Raw genomic sequence first — 10,903 nt, forward strand, 5'->3', positions numbered from 1 at the left:
TTTCTAGTATGATCTAACCCAAAAGCTTATTGTGACAAAAATTTTTCACTTCCATGTACTTTGTCCTAAATTGCTTATACTTATATTTCAATCAATTGAAGACATATCAGTTTCCATATTCCTCTTTCATGAACTGGGTCATCCAAGGCTATGTGTCTTTCTTTAGGCCCCAATTTCTTGATCTTTTTCAACAAGAGATTAATGAATTGGGTCTCCTCTGTAGAGTTTTGTAGTCAAAATTATGGCTAAAGGATGTCCTAAAAACCTTGATTCTGAGTCTAAAAGACTAGACAAACTTTAGTAGACCATAGGCAACCTAGACCCAATATAGTTGATCCAAACCTGCCCAAAACCTATCTCAATTTGAAGTAGACCCCGAGAGCTTTCTAATGACAATTTGGTCCCTATAAGATCCAAATGTCGGGCCTCAAGGTGGGCCGTGTTGTGGCCCAGCATGCCCAAATGCAACCTGATGATGCAGTAAACACATTTTTTAATTAGATAAATCCAAAAGATCAAGATAAAACTAAAAAATATGAAGAAAAAAAAAAAAAATCCAAAAAAAGTCACAATTTTTTTTTTTTTTTGGGTAATTCAGTTGGAAAGACAGCCCTACCAGCTATTTAATACATTAAAGAATTAAATTTTGAAGGTGTTAATTGGGGATGTCCACGGTAGGAATGAATCCCACGACGTGGTAACTAGGTGTGGGGAAGCTAACACCATGAGCCCAGCCCCTTTCCAATTGAAGCCTATAAAGTACCACCCTCCAGAACCCAAAAAGAGAATAAAAAATTCCCCAGAAATCCTTAGAAAATAGGACACAATTTCAGAAATTAGGAAAAATAGCCTAAAAACATCTAAAAAAAAACGTAGGATTTTTTTAAAAAAGTATAAAAAATTCGAAAAAAAATCTTGAACAATCTCAAAAAACCTCAAATTTTGGATTTAATTTTAGGAGCTCCCAAAAGCTTTAGAAAACTTAAAAAAAATCCTTTATAAACCCTTTGAAAAAGCTTAGGTAGACCTTACCTAAAATTTCCAAGCTTTTCTCCTACCTTTGGAACCCTTGATTTAGGTCAAAGAACCCTAGATCTACCAATTCCAACAAGAAAAAGCATAAAAACAAAAGGAAATAGTGGTACAAATCAGAAGAACGGCCTGATCCAAGCCCAAACTCCTAGTTTCGGATCCCTTGAGATAAGTATTTCTTTCTTTGCTTAATTCAGCTTGTTTTTTTCCATTTAATTCTCTATTTTATTTTATTGTTTTAAAAATTATTTTATTATTTGATTTAATTAAATTTAAAAGCATTGTTTAGGTCAAAATACAAATTTAGAGCTGGCGCTGCCAGTGGACTTGGAAAAAGATCGAATCTGTATAGATTAAAGATTTTTCTGACCCCCTAATTCAAGTCACCCCACTTTCTCTACCTTCCCATAAATTTAACGCAATTTTTATTAAGATTTGAGCAGTTCTCACTTAAAGATCAACACAGATCGGAGCGTAATCAAGTTCCATTAGGCAAATTATCTAGCTTCACAGTTTCTTGCTTTGCACCCCACCCTAGTATTTGTACGTACCGCTTATGAGTGGTTCTCCATTCCTTGGGAGACAAATAATGCATTTAAATATCTACCATATCGTATGGACTGATAACACTAATATACAATAATACCCGTTCATAGTACCTTACTAACGGTTCATATAAATGTATGGGAAGGACAAACCATATAAAATGCTGATGGACATTAGTATATAAGGGCAAAATATGCAAAGAACGTACGAAACAAACCATCTATGAAAGCCACTCAATAGAAACCTTGATAGCTAAAATTTAAATACAATATTATTGAAATTTAAGAGGAAATTTTAAAAAGAAATAAAAAAGTGGTGATACTTTTCTATTTTAAAATATAAAAAGCTTGGAGATTTGGGAGAGACATCCCGATGAGAGATTACAAAGTGTGTAGAAAATCTGTAAAAAAACTGGAGATTTCAGTGACCCGTCGCAAACTTGGTAGGAAAAGGAACTATGAAGTACACGATTATTTTAACTTTTTCTTAGAAAGTAGGAATACAAAAATCGTGGCTTGAGCAATTTGAAACCATTGCTTTAATGTTTCCGCCCCCTGTAATATAGATTGAGCAATTGATAAAGAGAAGCTATTGTGAAAGAGAAGGTGTGACCTAGACTGAGTACCATAATTGAATTGGGAACTTGGATGGCATGAAGAATCATAATATAATATGAAAAAATGTTGAGCAATACTTCCAGATTGTCAAAAATGCTTTAATCTACAAGAAAGAAGGTATCAAAACGCATAAAAATTGATAGATGCCGATACACCCAAATGTTACAGATTGTGAACAATGGTAACTAGAGACTAGATTTTCAGGAAACCCCCGAATAATTGAAAATCATAGTGTAATTGTACTGGAGTTCTTGGAGACAACCCAAATATTAAAGAGCTTGAGAAATGAATTTCAATTGTTCTATAAAGAGTTATAAGATGATATGCTAGCACATGTAGAGAGAAACTATGGCAGACATTCACAAAAATGTCATGGAAGGAGATCACAGAAGATAGGCAACCTGGGATACAATCATTTTTGTCCTTCAAATTTAAAAGTGGGTGGGATACAATCATTTTTGTCCTTCAAATTTAAAAGTGGGTGGTTGTAAGAGTGCCGTTGAATATATACATAGATCAAAAACCAAAATTCTCGGGTTTCGTGGCTCACCCCAAACCATCAATTTGACATTAAGTGGGAATGACTGTGACCTCTATGCACAAAAGATAAATAGTCTTTTTGTAGACAATCCCTATTTTTTTCACATCCATGATCTCCATGTTTGGGATTATATATCCTTAAATATTGAGTCTAAATATCCATCGTAAAAATATATCAAAAATATATTTTTAAGAGGGGAATAATTTTTACATGGACTTGTAGAAACGTACTCTCAATGGACCTTCGGCTTTGTTCCTAGTTGGACTTTCTTGGCTTGGGCTCTTACTAAAGCCCGAATATCACAAAAATTTGGGCCGGACGCGAAAATCCAGTGTCCGCCCCGAACTATTGACAGTCCCGTGTAAGAGCATGAAAGAAAGCAATCCAAAATGAGAAATAATATTTGTACAGGGGCATCAGAAGATACAATCTAGATGGAGAAACAATAGGTAAAGTATTCTATGAGGCAGTGGCTGCAAGAGCCCTGTTACTCTTCAACGTCCATCTTTGAAATGGATGTTGCGTAAAGCGCATAGGGTCGAATCAGATATAGATGGTGCCAAAAAATCCCCCAAAAAATGCACATTTACATTAGTTGCAATTTGTATAGAGTCGAGGCTCTAAACAATCAAAGTAAAGTGCACCTTCATATAATATCGAGAAATGTGGTTTCAGTATTGAAAATCTTTGTAATAGCCTTAAATTGTATTTTCATCACTAATTATAAAATTTAAAACTTCAAAAATAGTGTAGATCGAGCAGATATATGAACACTTGAAAATCTTGAAAATTGATGGTCCAAAAATTCATTACAAGATGCCTTACTTCCAAAACTTGAAATTCATTCTTTTTTTCATGCCCATGCATCTTGAGGTCGAGATGCTCAATTTGAGAATATTTAGGCATCAAAACAACCTCTTATAGTGAAATTTTTGATGTGCACTTTAATTTGATTGTTTAGAGCCTCGCACTTATATAAACATAAACTCTTTCTTTTCAAAGTTCAAACTCTCTTTTTATTTTCTTTTTTTTTTTTAGCCTAACTTCGATGATGAATCCAAAAAAATTTGGATAAAAAATCCATATTTGAGGTAAATTTTATAGGAGGGCTGCACGTGTACATATGAGTCGGTTGACTTATGGAAACCCCATCCAAAACAATATTTGTGTGAGTGCTTAAGAGACACCCCTATATAGGATTTCGCATATGCTGTACTGAGAAAAGAAAATCCTTGAACCCTCAAAGCAAAAACTGGACTTTGAACTTATGTGTAAGTTGGCCAATATGAAGTTGTATGAATGTTATGGAGGAACAATTATGATGTATAGTAGCATATAAAATTTAGGGTAAATATCTTCATACCCTCTATTTTTAAGTTTCATGTCACAATAGACCCAATGTTTTAAAAGATATATTGGGGTATAAAATATGTAGATTTTATTTCTTCTAATTCGGGAGCTAATTTAAACCTATTTTTTTAGGCCAAACAAATCTAAAAAGACATGTCTTTTTTAAAAGCCATCCTCCTAAACTTCTAGAGAAAGAGAAGGGCTTCATGGAAGTGAGAAGTTACTAAGAGAAGAGAGAGAGAGGTGTTTGGAGAAACACAGGAGGAGAGAGAGATGCAGGAAGAGAGAGAAAGAGAGAAGTTTGGGGTATATAAGTGAAGAGAGATAAAAGATTGGGTTTAGAAATAATATGTTTTTCTCATATTTGTTTAGGTTAAAAAATAGGTTTAAAGTGGCCAAGGGGTTAGAAGATATCTTTTGAAACTTTGAGTTTATCAAGAAATGAAACCTAAAAACAGGGGATACGGAGATATGTTTCCTAAAATTTATGGTAATTACATATATGTTTTAAGTGCTCTAATTTTTTATTTTTTCTAACTATGCCCCCATGTTTCAAATATCGAATTGCGATTTAATTTTAATCTACTTATTTTTAGATATTCATAGGATGGTCTTGATGTCAAAAAAAATTAATCTATTCTATTTATAAGAGAGATCTAGTATTTAACATCCAACTACCATTTGCTTCTACAATGATTTGGTCCCATGCTTGAAACATTGTTCCTTCAAATATCGGGCTGCCCATGGATGTTGCCCACCCTCCCCCCACCCCAAACCAAGAAACAGTAAAGGAAAAAAAAAAGGTAATTTCATTTTAACTCCATAAAATTTCTCTCTCTAAATAAAATAATAAAAAATGATCTCTCACTCTCTCTAGACCATTTTCCTTTCTACAAGTCATTCTTCTCTCTAAAACTAATCTCGAAAACCTATTCCAGTCTCCAAAAGAAGCAATTCTCTTTCTCTTCCAGCCTCCAAAACAAACAATTCTCTTTCTCTAAAACACGGTCACTACCGGTGTTTTCAAAATCGGGCTATCTAATCGCTAACCACCCGGTTAGATCGGAATCGACCCGTGGGTGGTTCTGGTGATCAACTGGTATTTAAAACAGAAAAACAAAAAAATATATATAAATTCCTAAAAGTAAGGAACTTGATTTCTAATGCATTTTCTAATTTTCTTAAAGATTAAAAAAAAAATGGTCATTAATACTCACTTTTATATTTTTCCACCTTTTTCAGAAAATTTTAAAAATGCCCCTAGGCATAAATCGATTCATTAAAAGCCATTTTTTTTATTTATTTTCAACTTCAATTGAATTTTTTTTTTTAATCACTCTTTATATGGTTTTCATATTTTAGTAGATTTTTTTTTTATCTTTTTTATTTTTTTCAACAATTTTTTGACCGCTAGGGACTTATCCGGTTAGAGCAGTTGAATTGGATGGTTTAACGGTTAAGCCAGTTAAACCGCTTTGTGGCCCATTTCCAATTAACCATTTCTGTTCGATTTTGTGAACACTGGTCACTACTAATTACTCCCCCACAAGAAAACCCTCTCTCCTCATTGGAATCTTTCTCTCTCCAAAATCAAGGGGTTATTATCAAGTGTAGAGCAATAATAGTTAGCAAGTCTCCGTTTAAAACACGATATTTTCAAAAAATCTTCGATTTTTTGAAATCCGTTTAGAACTCCGACTTTTTCAAAAGATCTTCAAAAAATTATGCTTTTTCATGGAACTGATGTAAACCCATATTTTATCTTTTTTTCAAAAAAACTTTTCAAAAAATCTTCTTCCCTATAACTCTATTTATTTATTAACTTAATATTATTGAATTTTTATTTAAAGATAAGCAAATTAATAGTAGGAGTAAATTAAGAACATTGATTTAAAATAAAATCTCATAAGGTGTTTCATCAATAATTTCCCTTAAAAAAAGTTTATGAAAAATTACAAACAATATATTTCCCAAAAAACAAGATATCAGGACAATGTTAGAAAACTAACACAATGAAAAATGTTTTCTTTTTTTTTCTTTAAAGTCACTTCATTCGTTTAAAGAACATTTTGTGTGGAATTAGAATTTGCCTGAAGATTTTGTATACTAAATATTTAGGCAGCTAAGAATTCAGTGTGAGATTCAAATTTGCTTAAACATTTTGTTGATTTCTTTATATATAGAGAGGTTTAATTAATTGTATTTTTTATTTTTTTTATTTCATTGGTGTATATAACATAGCATTTTGGATGGATTACTATTTTATGTATTTGGGTATGTATTTTGTTTTATTTAATTGCAATCCTATACTGAGGGTCTTTTTTGTGTTTTTTTTTCTTCAAACAATAATTATATATCTTAGTTTACAATTCTTGTTATCGACAAATATAGTTCTTGCGTTAAGTAGTATTTATATTTTATTTGATGCTCCAAATAAATATATGATATGTTTTGTGTTGTGACAACAGAGTAGTAATAAATTGTATCACTCTATCGACACTAGGTAAGGTCATAAAATTATTGTTCAATGACTTTAACAATAACTGCAAATTATAATCCTATATCATGCCTTCTTTACATATCCGATTTCTTCACTCCGTTTTTTTGAGACAAAGCCGAATTATTCATGACTTTATAACTTACCTCATTTGTTTTGCGATCCGTATTTCTGACTTGATTTTTTCCACCGACTTTTTGAAACAAAATCGATTCATTACCGATATTTTGGCTTGCCCACTTTTTATTATTGCCCGATTTGCTAACTATGAGAGCGATTTTATTTTTAAAACATTGCCCTCCAAATAGGGCCCTCTTTTTTTTTTTTTTTAATTTCAGATTGACATATGGATATTAAAAACTAAAAAAATTAAAATTAACACGAGCAAAGTTAGAAAAAAAAACTTTGGAGGAAGGACTTCTATGTAAATATATCATATTTTGGGACCCGTATCTAATTACTATATTTTTATAGGCAAGCTTTCTATGCTTTCCCTACAACATAAAACTTATATACTTCCCCGAATCCAACTTTCCATTCTGAATGGAGGGCTAAGATTGCCCCAATCACAATGTCACGTCTTTACACTTATTTTTTTTTTAACTGTTTTCCTGTAAACTATTTTGACATCAAATTTTTCACTTGCAAAAAATAAAATTTTCAATAAAATAAAATGACCAAAATACCCCTAAAAGTTTCAAGGGGTATTTTGGTCATTATATTTTATCAAAAAAATATTTTTAATACTTTTTATAGGTACACCCTAATGAGAAGATGACACGTACCAAATTTGATATTCATATAATTTGTATAAAAAATCTAAAAATAAAATACTTTGAGACGTCGGATCTAAGATCAAACGATAAATGACTCTCTTCAACAAAATTGTACAGTTGGATGGTAGGGGAAGCATATATCTTCTATGTTGTAAGAAAAGTATAAAAACCTTTCCCTATTTTGACCTAATTTTTTAGGAGAAATATCCCCGTACCCTTTATTTTTTGTTTTCTTATTTCAATAGACATAAGGATTCAAAATATATCCCGTCACTAACTTTATTCACGTTTAACTATTTTTTAGCCATAACAAATATAAAAAAGACACGCTCATTTTAAACCTTTTTCTCTCTTTACGTGATATATTCCCCCAGATTTTTCTCTTTCTCTCTCTTCCTTGAGATTCTCCCAAACCCCTTCCTCTCTGTGTAATTTCCCTTTCTCTCTCTAGGTCTCTCGCTCTCCCTCTCTACTCGTGTTCTCGAAACCCCTCTTTGTCAGTTTGGGTTCCAAAAATAGGCACAATCTACATATAATTAATCATCCATACGAATAATATCCAACTAATCAATAGAAAAAATCCACATAAATCAAGCAAATATATAAAGAAAAATAAACCATGGAGAGAGAGAGTGCGAAAATAGGGAGAGAGAGAGCGTTTGGGGAAAGTCATGGAGAGAGAGATTTAGGGAAAAATCATGTGGAGAGAGAAATGATGGTGTTTAGAAAGGATGTCTTTATTATATTTGTTTGGGGCAAAAAAAATAGGTTTAAAGATGATAAAGTTAGCTTAGGGGATTAGAAGATACAAGACTTAGAATTTTTATGATCCAAGATATATTTTGAAACCTTGGGCCTATTGAGATATAAAACTTAAAAATAGCGTATGGAGATATTTTTCCAATTTTTTATCCATATAAAAATGTTTGTTCATGAATAGTATAAGGAAAAAGTTTATATAAAGTTGTAACCTTGTACTATTGAAGTAAGGTGCACCTTAAAATTCCCACACAAGATAGTTTTATGATGTTTGAGAACCCTCTAATTGATCATCTCGACCTCGAGATGTATAGAAATAAAGAAAAAAATGAATTCCAAATCTACAAAACAGTACATCTTGGAATAATACATCTTATAGCAAGTTATTTGAAAAATCGTGCATCTTATAACAAGTTATCTGGACAGTCTATTTTCAAGATTTTCAATTGTTTATTAAATTGATTAATCGGTACGATTTTTGGAATTATAAATTTTCTATCTACGAGTAAAAATAGGTTTTCAAGCCATGATAAGGTTTCCAACACCAAAACGATATCTCAAAGTAAATTTTAGATGTGCACCTTATTTCTATAGTATAAGGAGTTAACCTCCAATTGATAGTTTTCCAATTGATCATCTTGACCTCAAGATTTATAGAAATAAAGAAAAAAAAGAATTCCAAATCCATAAAATAGTACATCTTATAACAAGTTATCATGACCTATAGTGTTTCGATGTTTGAGAACTCTCCAATTGATCATCTCGACCTCGAGATGTATGGAAAAAAAGAAAGAAGAATTCTAAATCCAAAAAATAATATATTTTAAAATAAGTTATCTGGACCATCTATTTTTAAGAATTTCAAGTATTTATTGATATGATTGATCTGTACCTTTTTTGAAATTTTTAATTTTATAATTATGGATAAAAATATATTTTCAAGCTTATAGAAAGTTTCCCCACATCAAAACCACATCTCAAAGTAAATTTTAGAGGCAACCATATACAAACCTCATCCATTATATAAAGCCAAAATTTATTCCACTCCCTCGGGAGCATACTATGTATTTACTCTCTGATATAGAACCCCACTAGAGCATACTATGCATTTACCCCCTGATATGGAACACAAGGATTAGTCTTAGGACCCTAAATATTTGGGGATATAACCTCTTTAACGGTCAATAAGAAGTTATTTCCTAATTGCACTCTCTAAGCACTTGAAAAAAAAATGTTTTAAAATTGAATGGAAACCATCCAGTTTTTAGAGAGTGAGATTTACGTGTTAGAAAACTCAAATTTAAAAAAAAAAAAATTGAGATTAATCATCCCGTGATTTTAATGTGATTACCCAAATTTTAGATTGAAAAAATCCTCTCAACTAGATCATCTAAGGGTATAGAAGTAAAGTATGCTCCCAAAAAAGCATAATATACTTGCTCTAATATAAAAGTAAAAAATTAACGGAAACAAGAGAGATTTAAGATTAGAAAGGAAATTCAAAATTTAAGTGAGACGGGAAATTGGATCGTGGCCGTCGATCCTGACGGTTGAGGTGAAGCATAACAGCTCTTTCCATCTCTTTCTCTCTCTAACCGTAAAGCTTTTGTTTTCTCTCTAAGTTTTGCCATCGATCCTGACAGTTAAAAGTCTTGCCATCGATCCTGACAGTTAAAAGAGCGAGCATAGCAGCTCTCTTTCCCTCTCTCTTTAATTACAAGTCTTGTTTCTCTCTCTAAGTCTTGTTTCTCTGTCTCATTTTCCCTTCACCTCCTTGCTCTTTTGCATGCCTCCTTGTTTCTCTCTCTTATTTTCCTTTCTCTGATTCCATGGAACCCGCCCTCTCTGATTTTTCAAATTCCTCTGGCTCTGAGGCCAAACCAGTTTCCATTGATGGAAACCAGTCGGCCGCAAGGTTAACAATCAGGATTAAGATGCCCAAGAAAACAAACTCTCAATGTGAAATCGGTTCCCCTGAATCAGTTACTTCTCAAATTGATCAGGTCCCCTGAATCTGAAGTTTCGCTCAGAGCGATCTCTCAGAGGTCACGTTAAAGTCCACGCAAAACATTCCAATTATGGCAAGTTTTTGTAGGTTCTTGTGCCACATATGGCTTACTTCTTTCAAAATCTTTCCTTATCGGAATTCTGAATCAAGATTGTGTTATATGGGTGGTTTTCTAATCTTTTCCTTACCTGCTACGTTTTTTTTTAATCAATATTTTGTTATGTGTTCTTTTCTAATCTTTTCCTTATCTGTTGTGTTCTTTCTGAAGCGTTCTTTCTAAATCAAGATTCTGTTATATGGGTTCTTTTCTAATCTTTCCCTTATTTGCATTCTTTCTAAATCAAGATTTTGTAATATGGATTCTTTAATAATTTTTCCTTGCGTGCTTTCTTAATCAAATTTTTTTGATATGGGTTCTTTTATAATCAAAGTATTGTGTTATGGGTTTTTCTCAAATCAAAGTTTCATAGTTTTGGGTTTTTGCAGGTTTAACTAATAGTGATGAGATGGGTTTGAAAGATGAGCGAGAGAGGAGAAAAGATGGTTGCAGGAGAGAAAGAAAGAGCACAATAGGGGAAACAACAAAGCATAACCAATAAGAACCAGTGTGTACTGTGTGCAAGAAGAGATTTCGAACGATGAAGTCTCTGTTTGGCCACATGCGATGCCATCCAAAGAGAGAGTGGAGCCTAGACTTGCCAGAAAGAATGAGAAGAAGTTGCAGGTGAAAAATTCCAGTAATGGTGCACTGATGAAGTTGGCGGAAAGTTTGTTATA

The sequence above is a fragment of the Amborella trichopoda genome, chromosome 11 (genome assembly GCF_054954075.1).
Source record: "Amborella trichopoda isolate Santa Cruz 75 chromosome 11, AtrichopodaSantaCruz75HAP2 v2.0, whole genome shotgun sequence".
Classification (NCBI taxonomy): domain Eukaryota; kingdom Viridiplantae; phylum Streptophyta; class Magnoliopsida; order Amborellales; family Amborellaceae; genus Amborella; species Amborella trichopoda.